This window comes from Bemisia tabaci, chromosome 3, assembly GCF_918797505.1.
Source record: "Bemisia tabaci chromosome 3, PGI_BMITA_v3".
Taxonomy (NCBI): domain Eukaryota; kingdom Metazoa; phylum Arthropoda; class Insecta; order Hemiptera; family Aleyrodidae; genus Bemisia; species Bemisia tabaci.
In genome coordinates this window covers 8,611,210-8,635,531 of record NC_092795.1, presented here as the reverse complement: position 1 = coordinate 8,635,531, position 24,322 = coordinate 8,611,210, and the positions used below count along the sequence as shown (strand labels likewise).

The following is a 24,322-nucleotide window of genomic DNA, read 5'->3' as shown; positions in this document are numbered from 1 at the left end:
CTAAGTGCAACTTATACTACTCGAAATAATATTATCTCGTACACTTGGAATTAGCGCTCGCAGCTTTGTATTTCGTCCTTAGTTTTGACTATTTGACTAATTACCACGAGAGCTGGCGGCAAGAGGATAAACCCACAATCCACGAGATGAAGAGAAAGATGACACTTATGTGTGCTTACTTCTCTCCCCTCCTACCCATTCATCCCTTAACTATAAAGGGGAGTGGGGATCTTTGTCTCCTGTCCTTGAAACGAGAGGTAGGGAAAAAAACGATTGGCTGCTGTCAAGGTCTTCTGCTCTATTGCCAAGCAAAGGCAACTTTATTCGAATCGTTTGTTTTGGACAGGGCCCAACTCAGTATGAAAATGGTCACACGGTTTTATCGCGGAAAAGTGGATTTTAGGGTCACGCGGATCTTTTATTTCCCTGCCCCATTTTTTTTCTTTTTACATTTTAAGGTAAGAGCGCTTCTAATCTGGATGATTTCAAGTTTTCTGGGAGATAGTATACTGATAAGCTCCACGAATTCACTCCAAGTTCCTACATTTCGTCGGATATGCAATTTGATCTGCAGGGAGTTTAAATACTTTGCTTGAGGTCAAAGCAAAATGCGGTATCAAGGCGCAACGCTCTCCATTTTTGGATTGCTCGGCACGAATCAGTATACTCCTTAAAATTATCTTTCGCTGGATCAATTGTATTTATTAATCTGGGCTTTCAGTGACGCCATTGACATACATCATGCATTTATATTTTCAGTCACATAAGTATATTCCTATATGGCTAATCTGTTGCGCAACTACAATTTTCAATATTTCCTTCCTTGAAACTTTTTTTCCCTCATATTCTTAAGTTAAGGAGACCTTTTCGAAAAAAAACGCCATATAAATATAACAACGTTGCTAAAATATGGTATACCTTTAACTGTTTGGCTTGTAGAGAACCTCACGCTTCATTATGGAATTTGCCTCTAAATGTATAATTATTTTTCTGCATGTTTTTCCAAAGAAAATGCATCCCGCGTTAAAGATTTTGGGTGCTTGCAAACAGAAGACAGAAATGCGAAGTTGAGGTGAGTGTATGCCGTTTGGTCGGGAAAATGCTCGAGTGCTTTCTGCACTACAATATATTGCGACGAAGGTACTCCTTTCCCCTCACCACCAGACGGCGGACGCTCAACTAATAAACAACGTTTCAAACTACATATTCATTCGCAAATATGGTTTTCGAAAAATATTTTAGCAGAATAATTAAATAAACAATGTAGTGCGGGACAATGTCAAATTAAATTCAAAGAATATAGGTCAAATCGCCACGATAAAGATACAATAGACTGGTAATAACACTCATTAAAACTTTAGCCAGAGACGTCAAGGGACCTGGTTGCCAAGTATACAATGATTGTACAATTTAAAAGGAGAAGCTTCAAAAGTTTGAATGAAATTGGACTGCACTTTGCAATTAGGAACTTCAATTGGACTACATTTTGCAATTGGGAACTAAAATTTCTGGCTCATCCGTAAAAATACTTATGTGCATGGGGAAATTAATGGTACATACGTTGTTTCTAAATTAAGCTAGAATTTATAGTTCCTGATTGCAAAATGTAATCCAATTTCAGACTCATCAATAAAAGCACCTATCCGCATAGGGAAACTTATGACACGTATGCTGTTTTTAACGGGAGCCAAATATTGTAGTTCCAGTTCAATCCGACAACTCAGCTCAATATTACGAGCCGTCAGTTGTCGCGGATCTGCTTAATATGTACCCGGAAATTGAGAATGAAGCCCCCTGTGATCACCCTCCCCTTTCACTCCGTCTCCCTGGAGTTCATTTTCGATTTGAGCTGCTATTAATCCGTTTTGGACCCCTTTAACACGTCGAATGCAAATTACACGGCGCATATTCTGCCATGCTGAGGAAAAACGCCGTATGAGCCTCCAGATATTGCCAAACCTTCGATCAAATACGGAAAATTTTCAACATATTTTCCTCCAAATTTTCAGAGAATTTCATTCGCGATTTAATCTTTAGTGTCTGGAGATTTCGAAGGAAAATACGATAACTTCCTTCAAAAATGAATATTTCTTGAGGAAAATTTGACAACGTCCAAAGGCTTATACGACGTTCTTCCCAATGCTCGGAAGCATTGGTTGGCTGTCAGGCACAAATGTCATTGTCGAAAGCCGCCCGCAGAGATAATTCCGCCTCTGCTCGACTGTGGTTTTGAGGGTTCAGCCGTGTCGCGAACCGGGTGATAACGGAAACTTGAACGTGTTTATGCTAAAAAGACCTATGTGCAAATCAACTAGATCAGAATGAATTGAAAAAAAATACAAATTTTACAAAAGAATTTTAAAATTTTTAAAAAAATATCCACTCGCGTGAGTGAAATTTTTTTAAAAATATTAAACTGCTTGACGTTTACGCAAGTTGTGTTTCCTCCCTCCCTTCGTACATTTTGGACTACTTATTCTTTACTTGTAGTTAGGGGTGGTTTCACGAAAACTGGAGTAATTTTGTCGCCATAACAGACAACACATTTTTCGGTTATATTTTTATTAGTAATGATAATCACTCGAATTTGTTTTCATTAATCCACACAGGGTTACGTGTTATAACGCTTTTCAAAGATTTATCGGTCTACTTTTCAATTTTAATATATGAATGGCCGAAAATGTGCTGTCTGTTACGCTGACTTTTTACCGCGTAACAGACAGCACATTTTCGGAATTTACATCATATTAATTGAGAAGTAGAGCAATAAATCATTAGAAAGCGTTATAATACGTAACCCTTTGAAGATTAATGCGAAAAAATTCGAGTGAGTATCATTTCTACTAAAATTGAGACCGAGAAATGTGTTGTCCGTTACGGCGACAGAACTATTCCAGTTATCGTGACACCACCCTCAGTATGATTCCGGAAAAATCCGTTCGTTTCATATGCATGTCCAAGAAATTCTTGAAGAAAATGTGCTGTCTGTTACGCTGACTTTTCACTGCGTAACAGACAGCACATTTTCGGAATTTACATCATATTAATTGAGAAGTAGAGCAATAAATCATTAGAAAGCGCTAAGATACGTAACCCTTTGAAGATTAATGCGAAAAAATTCGAGTGATTATCATTTCTACTAAAATTGAGACCGAGAAATGTGTTGTCTGTCACGGCGACAGAACTATTCCAGTTATCGTGACACCACCCTCAGTATGATTCCGGAAAAATCCGTTCGTTTCATCTGCATGCGTCCGAGAAATTCTTCGATTCCTAGAAAAGGAGCAAAAAGGCCCGTTTTTGGAAGCTCTTTGTTTGGAACCCACTCGGCAGCGTTTTCCAGGGACTCATACATAGATTCTGCGCGGGTTGCTATGGCGACGCGAGGCTCTCTGTGGGCCCCGACAGTCCAGTCAAGCCTGAAGATGGGATTGTAAACAAGTAATCGGGAGCCTCGCACGATGCCCGACGAATTGGACGTATTTATGCGAAAAGGAGATATGTGGAAGTGGAAAGATGGGGTGTGCTCGTTAGTGGTCGGGCCATAAGAATGAATGGAGAATATAAAGCGCCAGTGACGTCAGCGGTGAGTGCGGTGACGGTTTCGGGATCGGGATCGCCGTCCGGCGTCTTGAACTCATGAGCCCTGTCCACAACGCTCTCTTGCCATGCCCACGGCTCATGATTTAGCATATTTTGGCGCTTAGCTTCTTTTGATTTAATGTCAAATCCCGCTTTTCAATTTTCTCAAAAGGAGCTACATCCACTTTTACATTGTTTCTTATGACCCAACTAACGAGCACACCCCATCTTTCCACTTGCACATATCTCCTTTTGGCATAAATACGTCCAATTGTGCACTGCATGCATGCATAACGCATGCATATCGAGCCCCTGAAAAGGGAGGATGCGGCGGGAGCGATGGACCGCTCTGACCGGAACCTTGGGACCTGTTACCATGGAGAGATTTCGTGTGACGTCACGTCATGCATCGCTAGCGATTGAAAGACATCCGGAGTGGAGCTGTTGCAAACTTGGACACAGTTTAATGAAGACGCATCAGGTCGGATCAAGTTGGAACCAAGAATCAGAGGTTTCAAATTGAGCTGCAATCTGCTTTTAGAAACTACAATATCTGGCTCATGTTAGAAACAGTGCTATAAGTTGCGTGTCGACGGTGAAAGTCGGCAATCACATAACTCGGTTTGAACCGTCACAGACTTCCTGTCATACTTCATTTTTTAAATGGAAAACTACTCAACGGCAATTCTTTAAAAGTGTCATGATTTTTCTTCTCAATGCGAAGAAAATTCTGCAAAAACTTCAAGAAATAATATCAATATGTTCTCCTTTAAAAAAATGACGTAGAGGCGGAGATTTTCAGACACCGCAAACGAGTTATGTGATTGATTGCCGACTTTCACCGTCGGTGTGCTATAAGTTTCCGTATACAGGTAGGTGCTCTTATGGATAAGCCTGAGTGTGTAGATCCTAACTGCAAAATGTGGTCCGGTTGTGTTCCTCCATAGGCTCTATGTTAAGAACAAAGTTCAACGACTTTTTTCATGTTCAAAAAACTTGAAATAACTTTGAATTTATGACAGGAGCCGACATATACCGAATCCGAACACTCACATTGATGTACGATAACGATATGGTGTCACATTGAAATCAAAACGCCTTCAACTTTTCGTATATGCAACGCGGTCATCCACAGAGTACGAATAGTTGCATCAAGGCGCCTTAATAGCTCCCTGTAGCGCCGCGCCGCATACGCCAGGAAGATTCTGTGGTGTTTCTGCCTGTAAAAGTGAATCAATTTTCTGCTCCCTCTCCTAAATTCAAAACTATTGCCACATGTTGCAAAATTCAAAACAGTGGCGTTTAGAACAGATATAAGGGCCGAATCAAGCTTCAAAACACCTTTAAATTTTAGTTTGAACAATACGGGCATCCACTGAAATGAACTGTTGCACAGGGCACAATAACAGCTCAGCGTCACATCGAGCCCCAAAACGCCTTCAACTTTTCGTATATGCAACACGGTCATCCACAGAGTACGAATAGTTGCATCAAGGCGCCTTAATATCCTCCTGTACCGCCACGGAAGATACCGTGCTGTTTCTGCTTGTAAATGTGCATTAATTGTCTGCTCTCTCTCCTATTTAATCAAAACTATTGACACGAATTGAAAAATTCAAGACAGTGGCGTCCAGAGCAGATGTTGAAGCAGCTCTAAAATACCTTCAACTTTTTGTTTGAACGACATGGACATTCACGGAAACGAACGGTTGCAACAAGATAGGATGGCAGCGCAGCGTCACATAGAGCCCCAAAACGCCTTCAACAACTTTTCGTATATGCAACACGGACATCCACTGAGAACGAATAGTTGTATCAAGGCGGACAAATAGCGTCGTGCAGCTAACTGTGTAAACGACAAAGAAGTTACGTGCTGTTTCTATTGAGTGTGAATCAGTTTTCTGTTGTATTTCCTGAAACCGCGTTGATACATGTTGTAAAATTTAACACAATAGAACTTCGGCGAGTGATTTTTTCCATGACTAGCTGCTAAAAAATTATTTTTTTTCTTTTCTTTTAAGGAATTCTACTTCGCAGATTTTATCGTGTGTTAATCTCGCATTATGACCTACAGTTTATCAAATTGGGTTGAATTTTTGGAACAAACCGTTGATTCCTCGTATAAACAATCTATTTTAGAGAGACAGGCTGCCTCTCCATCAAGAGGCAATACTTAAAAAGGAGGAAATATAGTTTTGCTACCTTACGAGATTGAGACTGCCCCGAGCACAGTCAAAACACTTTTACGCACCCACTTCTTTCCCTTTTTGAAGTACACCGAGCTAGGCAGAAATGAAGAAAGCTATACTTCGGAGCAAAATATGTTGAAGGAAATTCTATTAAAGCATAACGCATTGTTTTTTTAGTTGGCACGTTTATTCCATCATTAGATGCATTCCGCAATTCCACTCAGCTCCAGAAATGGAATCAGGTTGAAAAATTATGAAATAAAACATCACATGCCAAAAAATAGCGCGTTATGGTGTAAAATAAATACCCTTCATATTTAATTACACACAGAATGCATTTTAAAATATGTTAGGCAATATTATGAGCTCAAGTCTCAAATAATTGCATATTTCCTTAAGTCAAAAACGCAGAGTCGAAAAAAAAATTTCGAATGTGAGAATACTGATTGAAAGTTATGACTATTAGATCTTCAGGAGGAATAAAGTTTTAAAATTCTTTTCCTCCGTTTCAACGTGATTGAGCATGTTTCCTTTCTCGGGAACTCGGTCAAAGTATACTTCAGAACCTCGACTGAAGGAAAATCCTAGAAGAAAGGTTTCCTGGCACCCTATACGTGCATTAACCCAACAAAAAATAAATAAATATAAAAAAAAAAAAAAAAGGTAGATGGATCAAAAGAGAAGCAGTATCCACCATGCGTGCACTCGAGTGAGCTACGCAAAGAGAGCATTGGAGCAATCGATCAGTGTCGACGCGTGTAATGCGTGAAGTGTGTTGTGTTTTTGAAGGCATTTACTGTTAGTCAGTCGAATGACGGCTGACACATTGCACGTGCGAACCGAACGGTTGAAATTCGGGACAAAAAAGTTTTCACGAATTTTGTTCGTCACAAGGTTGTCAGCAATAGGTAAACCTGAGGCATTTTGGAGGTGGAAAAGTTTGAAAAGCCTTTTAATCAGGTTTTTTGTTAGTTGATGGGAAGCATGAGCCCCGACCTTCAAAGTTTATTTACTTTTGAGTTTAAAGTTTAAATTTTAATTTTTAAATTAGATGCTAAGGTACACTTTTTTCAAGTTCTACTGGATAGATTTCCAAAAACTTTCCTTTGTTCGATTCATTGGACTGCCTTCTGGTTGCAAACAAGAGGATTTTGGAAAATTCGAATAGCTGAAACTTTCTTGAGTTTTTCAAAAAAAATGTCACTTCATGCCCTCGATTCGAAACAAGAAATTTTCCTTTCACTTAAAATGGAGTGGATGATCGTAAAGGTCCGCGAGTATCTAGACACCCCCGACTCTGTGATCGTATTTAACTTCGTTTAAAGTATTCCATGTTTACGTATAAAAAAAGGAGTTGAAATCCGGCAGCGCATGACGAAACCGGCCTGATTCCGGTAGATTCCGGTTAGAGCCACCGTCCGTATAATGGCGCGGCCAAACCTCGAAATATTGAAGGCTCGAGATCAAATTTTCAACTTACTCCCTAATACTGCGTGGAGTTTTCCACGAAATCTCTGGCAGGCCGACGGTCTCAAGTTTCGGATCCGGCCGCATCCAAGAACTTCCACTCCCACTTTGACGTTCGATCATCATTTTCTTAGGTAAAGCTAGAATATTGACACATCGTGCGAGGAAAAGCTCCGAGACACAGTGCATGAACTAATGGCCTTACGTGCACTGTTTTGCAACGTTGCGCTGGCGCGACTCAGATTTCCGCCGAACACAGCCGAGGAAACTAACGGTAACTAGAATTTAATGCGGAAAGTTAGCCAAGTTCGGTGATGATTTCCGAGTAATACTTCATTACGGAACAGGGCACTAGGCTGCCGTGCTAAGGAAAAACGCCGTATGAACCTTCAGGCGTTGCCAAATTTCCTTTGATAAATTACGAGTTTCATGGTAAACTTATGAATCCTTTCCTTCCAATTATTCGGATAATTTTGTTCGCAATTCCAACTAAATCCCTGAAAATTTCCAGGAAATATATTCATAACTTGTCTTAGAAATAAACATTTTATTGAAGAAAATTTGGCAACTCTCGAATGTTCATACGGCGTTTTTCCATAGCACGACAGACTAGGGCAGGTCGTCTGGGCTCTGGGGAGGAGAGAACGGAGAGGCGGTAAAAAAATTAACACAACAAACTGTACAGAATTTAATTTGGTGGGCTCAAAGCAATGCTCATCAGTGCGAAATGGCGAAAAATTGCACATCGCGTGATGAATACCGGATGGGCCACTAAACAAGGTGTGACTTAAAGCACAATACGCAAAAAAAAAAAAAAAAAAAAAAAAAATCACTAGGAAAACGAATGTTACGAATGTATACTGTTAACTAATTTTATAAACTAGGTAACAGTATTCAACAGAGTGACTTTTCTTAAAATACGAAATTCCCTGGCTTTTCCATGACTTTTAAGGGTTCCTAAACGTAAAATTCCCTAACATGTTTTTGGGCAGGATTTCTCATTACAACGGTTTTCACAATTTGGTTTCCTTTTTTCCCCAGTAATTTGAAAATATTTCAATGTTTCGGTTTTTAAAAAAATAGTTTCAAGGTTCTAAAGCGAAATGCGCTGAAAATCCCCGGACTACTCAAGGTTGGTTGGCCAATTCTCTGACTCTTCAAAAACTTGTCACCAGACGCACAGTGGTGAGAGTCAACAGGAGAGGTCGGACAAAAGTTGGAAACTTTAAACGCTTGTAAATCCGTTTATACACTGGAAAAAAAACATTGGATCTAGAGTCCAGACTCTTGAAAACATTGACAAGAAAAAATACTCTTGATTCAATCGGATTTTAGCTTGAATCAAAACGAAATCCGCTTAATTAAGAGGCTTGGTTCTTGATTTAAGCTACATTCTGATTGAATCAAGAGTACTTTTTCTTGTCGATGTTTTTAAGAGTCTGGACTCTAGATCCAATGTGTTTTTTTTTTTCCAGTGTATAAAATTTTGAGGTCCTAAAAGTGGTTCCATTGGTTTATTTGTAAAATTTTCTTCTAGGAGCAGCCCTTGAACTTTGGAATGTGACGAAATAAACATCAAAATTTACAGTTTTTGTCGAAAATTACATGTCCCACTAGGGTGCGTCAAAAAAAAAGAAAGTCTGAAATGTTCCGCTCCCCAGGCGGCAATCGATGACGTTTGGTAAAAAAACATGTTTGCCAAAATTTGGGCCAATTTCAACCATTTTAAATGTTGCAAAGGTCAATTTTGTGATGAATTTGTGATATTTTGGTTTAGACCTCGATTTCGTACAAAAACACTCGATTTTACGATGAAATCGTGCGTTTACGAGAAAAATGCCAAAGAACTCGATTTGTAGAGGACAAAATTTTACATTAGGAGGACGTCTTTGTAACCGATAAAACTCCAAATTGAACTAGAAAAACTCAACTCAGTATTTATTTTTTTGGTCCTCAGATTTCCGAGGTCTTACAAAGTAGAGGTTTAAAAGACTCAGGTTCACGAAAATAAGTCGAAAGAGGGTATGAATGAACTGTAGGCAAGTGTTGAGGATGCAATGTCATCAGAACTTCCTCAGTTTCAAAAAAAGTTCCAACTATTTTGCACAATCCTCCAAAAAGTGTACGGCTCAAGAAGCAGGATCGTGCTATAATAGTAAGGGGAAAGTGCGGTTTGACCGGGAAAAATTGCATAACAAACTTTCCTATGTAATCGTCATCAGTAGGTCCCCCTGAACAACTTCCTAAAAGTTAAAATGGCCCGACCTGGAATACCCCTCAAAAAAGTTAAAATTGAAATGGCGGCCGTAATAAGAGGGTCCGGGCAATCGGTATTTTAAAATGCTCATTCTGTCTCATCATCTTTCATTTTTTTTGACGCACCCTATGTCCCACCTCTTTGATTGACTCGATCCACTGTGCGTCGCGTCGGCTTCAGTCGGTCCTCGAAAAGGAGCGTTTCCGGCTTTCCTCACAAAACGTCGCTCCTCTGACGTAAGGGTCTATCTCTAATTCCACATTAGCCCTGGAAAGCATAGAATTATACGGAGAGCAGGGCTCACGTGAAAATCGAGATACGCCTTACGGAGGAGCGAAAAAAATTGCCCGCAACTTCAAAAGAGCGCAACGCGCCGCGAAAAACTTTCCTCTCGTTGAGTTCGAGGGGAAAAGTACGGAGGGTAAGTGGATTTGCCAGATTTTACGACTGGATCGCGGTGAGAATTTGAGCCGCTTACGGGGAGAAAGACCGCACAGAAATGGTATCCGGCCTGGTGGCATCGGCTGTTTAAAAAAGGTTAAGAAGCTCGTAAACTTGGAAGCGGAAAAACTCCTGCGAACAATGCGAATTAGTGGCCAAGTACTAACAAGAAATACATTTAATGAGACAATTTTACAACTTAATAAAATTAACGATGTCTAATTAAACCGTGCACCTGTGAGTGATCGTCCGAGAAGAAAGGGGCCTTATTCCACGAAAACAAACTTTTTGCAGCGAGGAAAGCGCTTGAGTCAAGCATTATGATTCTTGAATTTGGTGCAAAGAATGTTTTTTTCTATCTTGATTCACGTTGAATTCATCACGAAGAAAATACAATTCTTGTTGGGTCAAACCAAGAAGTAGCTCAAAGTAAGCTGAACCATTCTTAATTATTGAAGAACAAATATTTCTTGGGGGAAATTTTAAGAATATTTTCCAGTTTTTAGGAGAGCTATCTCTGGTCAAGATAGGTATAAAAATCGGGTTTTGGAATTGAACCGAAAATCCTCCCTATTAGGGTTCAAAAGAATGATTTGTAAGCAATTCAGGTCACGTGTATGCCTACGAAAGTTTACAGTCATATATTAAAATCCTGATTTTGTGTCTGTCTATCAATTTCAATAATCAGCCCGCAGGAGGTCCAAGCAACCCTGCAAAACTGCATTCGCATCTCTAGATCAGCAAGTCACCCACAGTTTTCCTCTCGCGATGCGAGCTTTTGAAAAACACCGAGGCTGAACAGGGAGGCTCAGCGGGCACAAAAAGCTCTCGTTAGTCGCCGAGTCTCATTATAAATGTTTCCACATTACGTTCGCAGTTTAATGTAACGACCCTATTTTGAATACAATCGTTTCACACTTCCAGTTAAGACCGCCCGTTTGTATTCCCTGCTCGAGCATCGCAATAAAACCGGGGTGGGTTTTCCATTGACTGGAGCTGCTCCGAAGCGTCCGGACCACCCCCCACCCCCCCCCCCGGTCAGCTTATCGCGAGAGCTTAACGAGGGACGATTTTTCGATGGCTCTGACCCGACCTGACCGCGACGCGACCACCCTAAGTACCTCTAATAGCGGTTGTGTGCTGATTTTTAAGAAAAATACCCCTGTTCCTTCATGCCAGAAAGTCAATTACGAACCAAAACTTCTGGCTTTTTCTCGACAAAAAACTCTACTGTGGGCTGATAATAGAAACTGATGGACTAAACTAAAGACAAAGGAGAAGAAGAAAAAATGGAACAATCCTGTGGATCGTATTCGATACATCAAAGAGGTGAGATTGTCTCGATCGGGAGACATCGGTTGTGATTTGAGAACTTTAAAAGCTCATATTTTCGTTAGTACAAAACTTTCCAGTGGCGTGGCGTGCTTTGCGATACATCGATTGTTATGCCATTTAAACCTATGGAAAAGGATCGATAATCAGGATGTTCGCAGCGAACACCTTGGTAATCGATTCTTTACCATAGGTTTTAATGGTAGAATATCGATATATCGCAAAGCACGCCACGCCACTGCGTTTGCGTTTTGTAACAAAACGCAGAAGTTTAAGAGTGATTTCGTTGGTTTTCTCGTAAAATTTTCCTCAAGGATCACCCCATAAAACTTATAATAAAATGGATTGAAAATCAAAATTTGCAGTTTCAGCAAAAAATGCAATGTTCATCCTCTCCCAAAAACTCGTTATACACTGTGCGGCACGGTGTAAAAATTCCCTCGCCTTTCCGTGCCGCGTAATTGCCTGCTTTCTGTGGGTACTCGCGGGGCTTGAAAAACTTATTTTCCGGGCGGTGTTCTCGGAAAAGCCTACGATGTAGAGCTCTAATAGGGTTGTTGCAAACTTTTGCCGGAGTGGGAAGAGAGTTGTTCCTGATAAAAAGGGAAAATTACTGATAAGTTCAAATTTCCCACCACCATGCAACAGTCCTCTTTGATCAAAATTGGTCTTTTGATCAGAATAGGGTGCCACCATTCATCATTTTTCTTGTCACACAGAACATTTCTGCCAGGTTTTAATTTGAAAATTAGGCGAAGTAACGATTTTAAGACTGATGACTCCCGAGCTGATGAGTCACTGCACTCATCGATGACGGAGCCTATACACGATTCATACGATGATAACCAATCAGAAATTCGAAAATAAAATTAACAATTTATCATGCTTTGCAGATGTAAATAGAGAAACCGCAATTTGCTCGAAGCAAATTAATAAATATGTAAAAATTGAAGAACTTTACAGACACAGAAGAAGATCTAATGGGTTCTTTCAGTGACGGCATTAATTAAAAAAACAATTACCAGCAATCTAAATGTTCCCAAGAATTATTTATCACGATGCAATAATTCAAATACGTTCCTGCCACGAAAACGGCTTTAAAATTACCCAGGAAGCAATAGGACTCGAATACATGTCACGTATCGTCACGCATGGTGCGCTTAAAACCCAATCTAAAGTGTAGCAACGCAGACTAGAGAGCAATGCGGTTGCTTGAGATAATCCTTTTTATAGAGAGTGCCAACGCATAGGTAACACCGGGAGCCAAAATCAGCCCATCCGCAAAAACCTTGGTTTGAGACATTGTGTATAAAGATTTGTGAAATCTTTGCATTTGCATAAAACATGTTTTCGCGTATGGGCTAGTTTTGCAGCCGCCTCGTAAATTTCCTTTAGATTAAAAACAAAATATTATGAATTTATCACTTTTTCTACCGTAGTAAGATGAAGAAGCTTAATTTTTGCCGATTTATAACAATTATTACTAATTAAAAAGCGCATTAGGTGATGTAAATAAACATATTTTCACTTCATTCTCTCAAAAAGGTATAAAATGAAAACATGAAGAACAACTTCATTATCGGGTGAACACTTTCGAACTCTCTGCATCCCCGTCAGCAGGTCCAAAACAGAGCTCGAACAGGAAGTTAAGGTTCTGCCGATGAAAATCGTGGGTCCATTCGAAGGAATTCGCGAGTTTCGACAAAACAAGAATAAAAGTGAAAGTTCAGTGCCAATATTAGCTGCACTGAGAAAACGGCTGTCGACACCGTCGTCAAATTTTGGCATGCGATGCATCCGGTAAGAATTAGTAATGCATTTACTAAGAATTAGCGATCCTATCGCCGAGTTGGCGAATCAATCGCCGATATTGTCAAACGAATCTTCGAGTTTTGGCGTGTAGAGCATCCGAAATGGTTTGACGATTGAATGGGCGACCGTTTCCTCGGTGCGACTTTTCCTTTTCCCTGATTTTATACCGGCGCTTAGTGGATTGAGTCAGTTAGGAAGTTTGGACGGTGAGTGTTTCGATCGGTGAGCGTGAAATTCGTGAAGGAACGATGATAGTAGCGTCGCCTTGATGCAACTATTCGTGCTTGGTGGATGCCAGTGTTGCATGCACAAAAAATTGAAGGCGTTCCAGTGGTCCATACCCGAGAACCAATACGCGCAAATCGAAACCGAACAAACTGAGGTACAATTCAAGTGTTTAGTGAGATCCTTTGTATCCGAAACCTGCAGGCTGATTATTGTCTTTGATGTATAAAGCAATAGATTTGACAGACAAAAGGAAAATGAGCGATCCAACTTGCTGAAACGGGTGATTGTTCTAGACTAAGAGGGAAATCTGCCGTGCTAAGGATGAACGCGATATGAGCCTTCAGACATTGCCATATTTCTTTTGAGAGAAACAATTAACTGGAAAAAGTATGAATATTTTTCTTCAACATTTTCAGACGGTTTTGTACGCAATTTATTCTAAGATATCTGAAAATTTTAAGGAAAAATAAGGATAACTTTTCTAAAAAAATACACGTTTTATCCGGGGGAATTTGTCAACTTTCGAATGGTCATACGGCGTTCTTCCTTGGCACGGCGGAAATGATTAACTAACAATAGGGTCTCTCTTGTGGGTTGCCGTTAATCGTTCTATTATAGAAACCTCCTTCGTTCATTTGCCAACCACCCGCTTCCACCGCAACGATGGGATCGCTCCATTTTCCCTTTGCCTGCTTTGTCTATAGCTTTGTCTATCGCTTTGTCTATCGCTTTGAATATCGCTTTGTTTATCGCTTTGTCTATCGCTGTGTCTATCACTTTGTCTATCGCTTTGTCTATCACTTTGTTTATCGCTTTGTTTATCGCTTTGACTAGCAATTTCAATTATCAGCCCGCAAAGGGTAGTGAACTGGTCTTCAAAGTAGGCGTCAAATTTAAAGCTAGGGATAAATCCCAAACGTGATAGAGCCGGGCATTACTGCCGCGCTAAGAATAAACGCCGCATGAACATCCAAGAGTTGCCAAATTTCCCCCGAATATAAAGTGTATTTTCGAGGAAAGTAGTGCATATTCCTCCTTGAAATCTTAGGATATTTTAGGTTAAATTGCGTATAAAATTGTCTAAAAAACTTGAAAAAAAATAATCACAAATTTCTCGGTAAATTCGATTTTGATTTGAAAAAATTTGGCAACGATTAATGGCTCATACGGCGTTTTTCCTAAGCGCGGCAGATTAAAGCTGCAATGCGAACGGATTTATATAATTGCACGAGTTCAAATAGCTAGCCGCAAACGCTGTGCGTCAATTTCCCTCTCAATTTAGAGCTTTCGGAGGGTGGGCGGAGGGCGAGGGACGGGGGGGAGGGGTCAAGGTGGGCGCAAAATTCCGCGCCGCAACCCAGACGCCCCGACGACGGTCATCGATAAAGAATGCCTAGGAATAATGTTTTGATTGCGGTCGCGATTGCCGCGCAAGCGGCGAAAAATCCACATTTTAATTGAGATCCAGTGGATAGAATGCCCGAGTTGGCAACGTCGCGAGGCGGGGGCTCGCGCCGCGCCGCTTAATCTGCGTTCGAGCCGTTTAAATAGTTTCTTGGATCGGATTCCGATTATTGCGTCGACGACGCGCGCCCCTTGCCAATCCGCAGTTTGCAGTTGCTCCATTCGATTCGATTGGACGACCGAGGATGAATGGGACTTCTCTACGACCGAAAAACTTATTTGGTGACCAGAATATCAGTGGCCCGGCGCAAACGGGCAAGGAGAATTGTGTCTAACGTTTCGGGGGAAAAATCGAGACAGAGCAGTCTCGATTATTCGCGATGATTGGTACCGAATCAATCGCGGATAAGCGAAACTCGCGGAAAAGCGAAACTCGTGGATAAGCGAAACTCGTGGAAAAGCGGAACTCGTGGATAAGCGAGACTCGCGGATAAGCGAAATTCGTGGAGTATCCGCAACTAACAATAAGCTATCCGGCCAAAACAAGGATTGCAAAGGCTGAATTTGAAAGAATCTATAAAAAATTCTGTCAAATAATAGACAGAAATGTACCTAACTACATATTTGGTTAAAAATGAATTACTTTTAGCTCAGAGAGGTCATTTTGACAGACATCATTCCTAGAGCGATTTTTTCCAAAGGTTGAAGCCATTGAATTGAAGCTTTTTCGGGCTGAAGCCACCGAAAAAACCGCGGATAATCGATCTGAGTCCATTGGCGGATCCAGCAAATGCCGTTCTTTACGGGGAGAACGACGAAATGTGGGTCCAATAATTACAATTTCAGCGGCGGAAAACTTGAGAACGGCTTCGCTTTGTGAGCTTTCATCAAATCACGAGTTCCCACCGAGATTTCTCAAGAAGGCATGTCACCGTACATTCATTTGGACGTATTTCTGCCAAACGGAAGTATGTGCATAATGACGTGAGCCCTGTTATGTACATATTCATATGGGTCTGAGGGCTCATGTCTTAATGCACATAGTTCCGTTGGGCAGAAATACGTCCACGAGGACGACAGCCCGCATGCAACGAGTATAGGAACGCCCGAAGTGCGAAAGGAATCATTAAGCATTCATCAGACCGGGACTTTTAATTCACTTCACTGAAAGCTCTCCTCCTGGAAAAGTCTTTATTCCCGTTGCGTGCGCCCTTTCTTTGCTTTTCCTCCCCGGCCGACCCACCCCGCACATCCGTGTCGTGCACCCCACCCCCCGATAGATTTCACGCCACTGTTGCCTCCGACTCTAATTTACCGGTCTAACGAGTTCATTATTCCGGGGGAAACGCGTGACGCTCTGAACGGATTGGAATCGGTCCCTTATGGGAAGAAAATACACTTCGACGGTGTTAGTCCGCAACCACGTATCTCGTTTGCGGTGTTTGAAAATCTTCGCTCCTATTTTATTTTTTTAGAGAGGAACAAATCAACATCATTGCATGGTTGAAATTTTCGAAGAATTTTCCTCGCACAGAGAAGTTTAATCACGGAAGTTTTTAAGAATTGTCGTTGAGTAGTTTCCCATGTAAAAAATAAAGTATGACGGGAAGTCTGCCACGTCGCAAATCGAGATACGTGGTTGCGGACGTACACCGTCGACTTCAGAACGGAAAATAGGCGGAATTTCACGACTTAAATTGCTGGATGGATGACTGTTGCATCGCCGTTGGAATTTGGACCGATCAGAATCGAATATCGAAGTTTCAACCAAATCTAGAAGAAAACGAGCCAAATCTCGGATTAAAGTCAATGACAGCGCGCCAATAATTGGCTACTGATACACGACTTTTTTTACGATGTAAAATATAGCGCAAGCATACAAAAATATATGCACTTTTTACACTTCACTTTATCATCATCACCTCGCGGTTGTTGTTGTCAGATGTTGGTTTTGTCGCACCAAGAACCACCGTTTTGGAAAAATTGGTTGCTTTTCAAAGTTACTGGTGAAACCGTTTACACCCAACTCCGCCGGTGGGTCGAGAAATTTAGGATTTGGTTCAGACACCGGTTGCTGATGAGCTCAACAGCCTAGTGGATTTGGTTGGAAAAAAAAGTTCTTCATTAGAATCTGGTCGAGAAAGTCAACCAAATTCACTTGCAAAAATTCGCCTAATCAATCAATTTTGTGTTAAAAAGGAGAGATGAACAATATTAGATTCTAGATGTGATCGACAGGATATTGGACCATGTCTCAGAAGGCAAAACACCGAACTAAAACTCATAAAAAACACACGGAATTATTTATCCCAGATTCTCATTTCTCGTACCTTACGCCTACGGTTTTACGGAGCATATACTAAATGAATACTAAGGGTTTCCTCTCACTTTTTTTCTCGACTCTCTGAGGAGAATATGCATTTTTATCGCACGTTAAAAGCACATATACTAATAATTTACATACTTTTCTCGTTTTTAACATGATCTGGCTCACTTCCATCTTCCGTTGAATGATAGGGCTATGGTTTTTTTTTTTTTTTTTTTTTTTTTTTATTTTTTTTTTTTTATCTCAACACATCATAGCTTTACATCTGTACAGTGTGAATAAACATATTACAGTGCTATGTAGCTGGAGGGGCAAAGAAAGGGAAAAAAAGAAAGGAATCCTCTTGGGTCACTATGATTATAAAATTCAGTTCAATTTCTAAAAACAGAATTACAGTTAACTTTAAACGAGACCTAAAAATGTCCTTTTTTTCGTCAAATATTCAACGATAAAATATTTTCCTTCGGAAAACACACTAGAAGCACAACGAATGGAAAGGGGACAAAAATATGCAAACTCTACGCTAACCATTCATCGCAAATCAAGCAAATCCCTGGAGGGTATCCAGGTGAATAAGCGAACTCCACGAGGGAAATCAGACGAACGGCTGGAGCCGAAAGCTTCCACGCGATTGGGGCAAAAGTTTATTAAAATATCAATGCCGACGAATTTAACTCTCACTCGATGGTGAGCACATCTCTCACAAGCAATTTGCCTGCGAAGTTAGCAGCCTTTTCCTAGAACTCATCGCGCGTTGACCCATTTCACCCATCGTTAAGAGAGCTCTCAAAACAATCCGACAAAGGTCAACGGAAAGCTTTTCCTTCCGAAACTCCGCAGGTTGCCCTATTATCCGAGTCGGTGCCTTGTTCAGAAAAGCACTGTTGAACGCGATCCGATGTTGACAATCCACGGAGTTACGGATTTCCGAGGCATCCTGAAGCTCTGAAAAAACGATAATTTCAGCCGAGATTCGACAACCTCGTTGCGTTTCCGCGGCTGACACGCACAAAGACTGCGTGACCGAAACGTTTTTAGGTGACTATGCATTTAAAAGCCACTCCACGGATGGCATTTGACTCCGAAAATACACCAATTAACATTTCAACGTTATTTGACATGCATTTGTTTCACATGAAAGCTGAATATTGCCATGCTGAGATTTTGAGGTCAAGCGTTGTGCTGTATCACAACAAAGGAAGCTTTGGGTTCTGATTTCTCGTTTGATTTTGGCGGAATATTTTGAAAAATCGTATGGACCGCACGAGCTTTCTTATGGTAGAATAGGGTCGGTTAATGCAGATATTTCTGCTGTAGAGTTACAGGATATATTTCTGTAGGATTTTTTCAATTAGAGCCAAAATGAGGTCAATGGACCAAGAAAACCAGAGTTTGGACAAAAACAAATTAATTAAAATTTCAATAGCTGCTATTGAAAGGCGGAATGGCGTGACGAAAAATATAGGGGATGCTGTGGTCTGAATCAGGGGTTTATTATGGACTTTCGTCGGTATAAATTTCATTGTCTTTTATCCTTTTTATGCCCCTCTTCCCTTACTACTGGCAGCACAACTGATGAATCATGGGTATTAAGGAGGAAAGATTTATATGATTTCAGAAATAAACTGCCACAGCTGAAAAAATATCTTTGGTATCTTGTGGGTGAAATTCCAAAAGCGCTAATATCCTGAAGTCCGATTCGATGATTCGGAAGAAATCAGTAACGTTAAGATGTTTTTTCTCCAAGCTCTGGTTCCAGCCTCATCGGATTCTGAACTGATCGGAGGTTGATGCATGTTTATGACTGGGCCTCTTTTTACCTCTTCCGCATAACCATTATGTTTGGATACATGCTCGAAAATCTTTCCTTGAAGTATCCATGAAACGACTCTGTCGCATTCGTCGTTCTTAGGTCAGGAAATATGGGGCCGCAGCCCATGTTTAAGAAGGGAAACGTCGTAATACATTTAGACAATCAACACATTTTTCGGAAAATTAACGATGTTACAATAAAAATCAGTAATTGCCTACTTCATCGCCGCAATGGGCGACGCTCGCATTAAGTTTACGTATCCGAGAAAGAGGCAAAGCACCCTCCGGTAATCTTGCCTCTTGCATGCTACAAACAACGAGCGATTTTCATGATAACGCCTTGGATGCAACTATTCGAGCTCCACGGATGTCCGTGTTGCATACACACGGAACTGGAGGCGTTTTGATTCTCCAGGCACACACCACTTCACCCCCGGCGCACAGTAGATCGAGTCGATAGGAAAGGTCGGACGAAATTTGGAAACTTTAAAGCTTATATCTCTGTTCATACAATTTTGAGGTTCTAAAAGTGGTTTCATTAGTTTTCTCGCAAAATTTTCTTTTAGAAACACCCCTTGAAATTTAAAATGTGACGAAGTAAACATCAAAATTTGCAGTTTTAGTCAAAAATTTCATGTCCGACCTCTCTGATGGACTTGATCCACCGTGCAGCGGGGCAGCAACGGGTTCTACTGCAAGAATCCAAAACGACAGAGCGCATTAAATCCTTCGTTTTTACTACAAACACATCCACTACGCAGTACTCTACGCACGAATAGTTGCACACATGCGTGGGATGTGAGTATCTTTTATGCTTCAACTTTGTCACAGCGATGTGCTGAGGATAATTTGTGAAGCAACTATTCGATATAGAGAGATATCTTCGTATAAACAAAGAATATTCAGCGTTCTGCCATTTTGGATCTTCGCAATACAGCCCGCTGCCTCCCCACTCCCAAATGATGCCACTGATCTGAACCAAATTTCAGTCCCTGTGACCGCAGTTCTTCTCCGCGAAAGATTCGGTTAAAAAAACGCTCCAGGGTGTCTACTCAGACAGGTTCGCCAAAAATCAGTACTTTTATAGTACTTTTTCAGTAGGTTCTTAATAAATACAGTACCGTCTCAACAGAAAAATTCAGTACTTTTTTAGTACCGCCACGTGAAAAAATTTGAAAAATTTCGAAAATTTGAAATTTTTGCTCGTATTACGACATAAATGACGTGCACACAAAATTTCATCGGGGATTTGAAGATTAATCGATTGCGCACAATCGCAATCTTGCGGGCAAATACTACTCCAAGAATCAACGCGCAGGGTGTTGCAACTTTTCCGGGCTTTATCAACAAACACACGTGGTATGAAATAAATAATATTGGACCTTTTTCCGGCCTTTTCCAGTACTTCCGGACCGACCTTGAGAAATCAGTACTATCTCCGGATTTTCCGGAAATCCCGGACTAGTAGACACCCTGCGCTCCTAGTATCGATGACTTTGAAACCATTCAAAGTACAACTTACAGCTTTGGCAAATACGGTCACTTTCCATTAACATTGTCTCTGAACACGACAATAAATAAGAGTGGACGTTGTCATCGGCGATGTTGCAGGTCTCACCCACTGACCCACATCCGCCGAGACGCCGGGGGAAGCCGCGCGCGGTGCAAAAAGCGGACTAAGATTTCCATCAGAGTTCACGGGCACCGGGCCGGGAGTGCGCGAGGGAGAGGGGAGGGGGTGCAAACATTTGCAAAAGTTCACCGGGTCGGAGCCGGAGGGGGGTTGATTGATGAGCCCGCGAATGACGGGTGACAGCCACGATGGCAACGCGCGGCGCACAATGCGCGATGGAACGAGCCTTTGGAAGATGGCCGTTGGACGAAAACTACGAATTTTGATGTTGAAGCAAAAAGAAAACAAGAGCCTCAATACAAAGCCGTGCTGCCGTGCTAGGAAAAACGTGAATGAACCTTCTTCACTTGCCAAATTTCCGCTGATCAAATACGAATTTTCGTCGTTCCCCTGCCGCAAGGGCGTATCTCGATTTCCACATGAGCCCTGGAAAGCACGGAATTATATGGACAGCAGGGTTCACGTGGAAATCCAGATACGCCCTTACGTCAGAGGAGCGACGTTTACATGAAAACTTGTGAATATTTTCCGATCAATTTTTCAGAGAATTTGTTCCGTAATTAGATCTATGTCATCTGAGAGAGAAATCATCAAGAGAAAATATCCATAACTCTCCTCAAAAATATGAACCATTTATGTAAGAAAATTTGGCAACTCTCGAATGTTCATACGGCGTTCTTTCTTAACACGGCAGAGCGGTACCCCCTGTTTTTACGGGTCGTCTCTGATTGGCCAGTTTGACTGGTGCCCGCCGCTTGCTGGAACCCTTATGGAAAATAACACGGGGGTCGCTTTTCATTGAAAATATCGTGAAAACAAGAAAAGGATTATGCGTCGGAGATTTCGAAAATTGATTCTCCAGAATATTCGGAAAAAATTTATGGGTAATAGTGGCCTTTGTCATGAGCAGCGCCTTCATTCTTACAGTTTGGAAATTGACTACGATTACTTCAAAACTTTAATCGACAAAGCCAGTCAATGAACTCTAGTAACCAAGTGATACATAGAGGAGGGATGAGGTTTATCCTCTGGACCTCCCATCTCCCTCTAAAAAGATTCGTCTTGAAATTTGAAACATACATGAAATTTTAGGCGTTGCAAAAATTAGATTTTTTTGTAAAATTTCCGAAATATCGACTCCCCCACCCCGTATATTTCATGGGAGAAAATATTTCATGGACTGCCTTCATTCCTTACACTGTGCTGGTCCATGCCTTAGTCAAATTTTGATCGGAGAGGACTTAAACATTTTAAAAAAATTAGGTTAGTTAGAATCAGCACTTGGAAACTTTGTTGAGGTCCCCTGAAAAATTTGGCAGTGAACGTGTTGACGAAGGTATGCGCTTTTAACGTTTCCAAACGATGTTCGAACCCTCCCGTACACCGATTCCACTGTGCGACATAGCGCGCAGCGGGATCAATCCCATATACTTACACTCGCTCAGACACCCAGCTTGACAAAGGCCTGCATCGCTGCACCGCCGCGCCGGCGGCGTCGGTTGCACAAGGGGGATGGGAGTATAAGGGTGGGGGAGGAGAGGGGAAACGCGGAAAAAAACCCCGAAGGCGAGGAAATGCAACTGCCATGAATGCCACGATCACGGAGTGTCTATATTCCTTGGCCCCGAAAAGAACCGGGCTGAAGAATAGTGGAAGATTCAAGGATAATTTACACATTAATCAAATATTCCTTTCGGCAAATTTTCCGACGACGGTTGAATACTAGCAGATCGTAGATAATAGTGGATGTGAGCGGAGATTAAATGCTTTCGTATGAGGGTTTTTGACGGCAACTGAAAGGATTCAATCAGAAACAGTCCGACTGTATTTTACGAGATGATGGTCATCGTGATTGATTGGAGGACACGGCATAAGAGCAGTTTTTGGACAAGTTGGGATATTACTGATTTCGAGTGAGAATGCACATTCTGTGAAAAATCCACTTCCAAAATCCAATTCTTTAGTATCAAAAAGTTAGTTTGAACTTTCTTTCCACTATCACGAGGGGCGTTCAATAAGTAAGTATCCCCCCTCTCTAAAATCAATAAAAATGGACCTATTTTAAACAACTTCGGCTCAAAATTTTCCTTAGGATATACAGAGTTCAACAAAACAAACCGCAACAAAATCGGACTATGTGCGGCCGAAATCGAGCCGTTTGAACGCGTCGAGCACCTCGGCCTCGGCGCGTTCAAACGGCTCGCGTTCGGCCGCACATAGTCCGATTTTGTCGCTGTTTGTTTTGTTGGACTCAGTATATCCTAAGGAAGATTTTGAGCCCAAGTTGTTTAAAATTGGTCCATTTTTATTGATTTCAGAGAGGGGGATACTTACTTATTGAACGCCCCTCGTAGGATCCATGCAATTTCGAAACTTCAAGCAAGTATTTCTCGTAATAGCAAAAACTGCATTTATGCGCCTTGTCCTCCAAGCCCCTTCATTATACTCTTGGATTGGATCGCGTGAAGATTTAGCGAAATAAATGCTAGACATTTTTTTCATCCTTGAACTTTAATGTCATTGGTTTTTTTTCGATCAGAATAACTAAAAATTTCTCCAGGGATGTCTCAATATCCAAAGTTTTTCCGAGGATACCCCTCTTCTAAACTCCCCATGGAGCTGAGAGAGTGCCCCCGAACTCCCTCTAATAATAGGGTTTTTTCTGCGACTTTCACACCTATCTTTTCGTTATGTTATCCTTTTATGAAGAAACATAACTATATTTAAATGCTGCCAAATTTCCCCTCGCATATCGCATTTCTACATGGAAAATCTTGGGCATTTCTAATCGAGAATTTCACTGATTTATCTTCTGATCTCGTGAAAAAAATCAGACGTTTTAACAAAAATTTTCCGGGTACAATCTTGTAAAAAATTGAATTGTTTAAGTCAAAGTAGCAACCTTGGAATAGGCTACGTTTTTTTCGTACAGGAGACGACGTTTTATGAGGTGCCCCTCTCCACAAAAGATTCCTCATTCAGTTCAACCTGAAAAATTACGCCCGCTTCAAGAGACGCTAAATCTTTCCTTCGTTACAACGAAAATTCATTTATGAAAATTTGAACATCATCCGACCGCCGCACTGTGGATCTAGTGAATACTCGTAGGAGAGCTAGGACAAAATTTGGAAACTTTAAAAGCTTACAACTTCGTTTTTGCAAAATTTTAAGGTTCCAAAAGTGGTTTCATTAGTTTCCTCGTAGAATTTTGTTCTAAGAGCACCCTTGAAATTGAAAATGTAAAAAAATAATAACAAAATTTGCAGTTTTAGTCAACAATTTCATGTCCGACCTCCCTAATTGACTCGATCCACTACTGTGCACCGGTTCAGAATCGTCATGAGAAGTGATAATTTGCGGCAAGGTACAACGAAAGTGCTTACCTCTGCTGGGTTTCAGCCGAACTAAAACCGGGCAAAAATGGGGATTGATTCAGGAGTTTTCAGCTGGTTTCGTCCATCGATGATTCAGCCTCCTGCCGTTTCGGACATGCTTCCGTTTCCTGCACAAATGAAAGAAATACGAATAAATTAGTACGATACAAAAGCCTGATAAAATGTAGAATACAAATTTTGGGATAAATTAACTCTTTGACCAGAGCTTCCATTCCATGGCCGTTAAAAGTTCCGGAATTCTGAACTTTATTATTTCAATTCCTCTAATTCCACGACCGTCAAAAGTTCCGGGATTTTTTTTAGATTTATTCAAAAGTTCCGAGAAAGCTTTTTTTTTTTTTTTTTCTTTGAGAGCTTGCGCACTCTAGGTATAGTTCATTGGCCTTAGTCGTGTAGACAAACAGCCACCGCTAAATGATGGGAAGATTACAACAACAGTAGAAA

The 24,322-nt window shown here is 41.1% G+C and overlaps 1 protein-coding gene across 1 annotated transcript in view; it reads right to left on the bottom strand.

The window, feature by feature from the left end:
- LOC109032270 (uncharacterized) overlaps nt 1-24,016 on the bottom strand; it is a 54,703-nt gene extending 30,687 nt beyond the window's left edge. The window contains exon 1 of the mRNA XM_072297712.1: nt 23,867-24,016. The gene's annotated coding sequence lies outside the window, so the exon portion shown is untranslated. The remainder of the gene's footprint in view (nt 1-23,866) is intronic.
- Between the last annotated feature and the right edge of the window lie 306 nt (nt 24,017-24,322).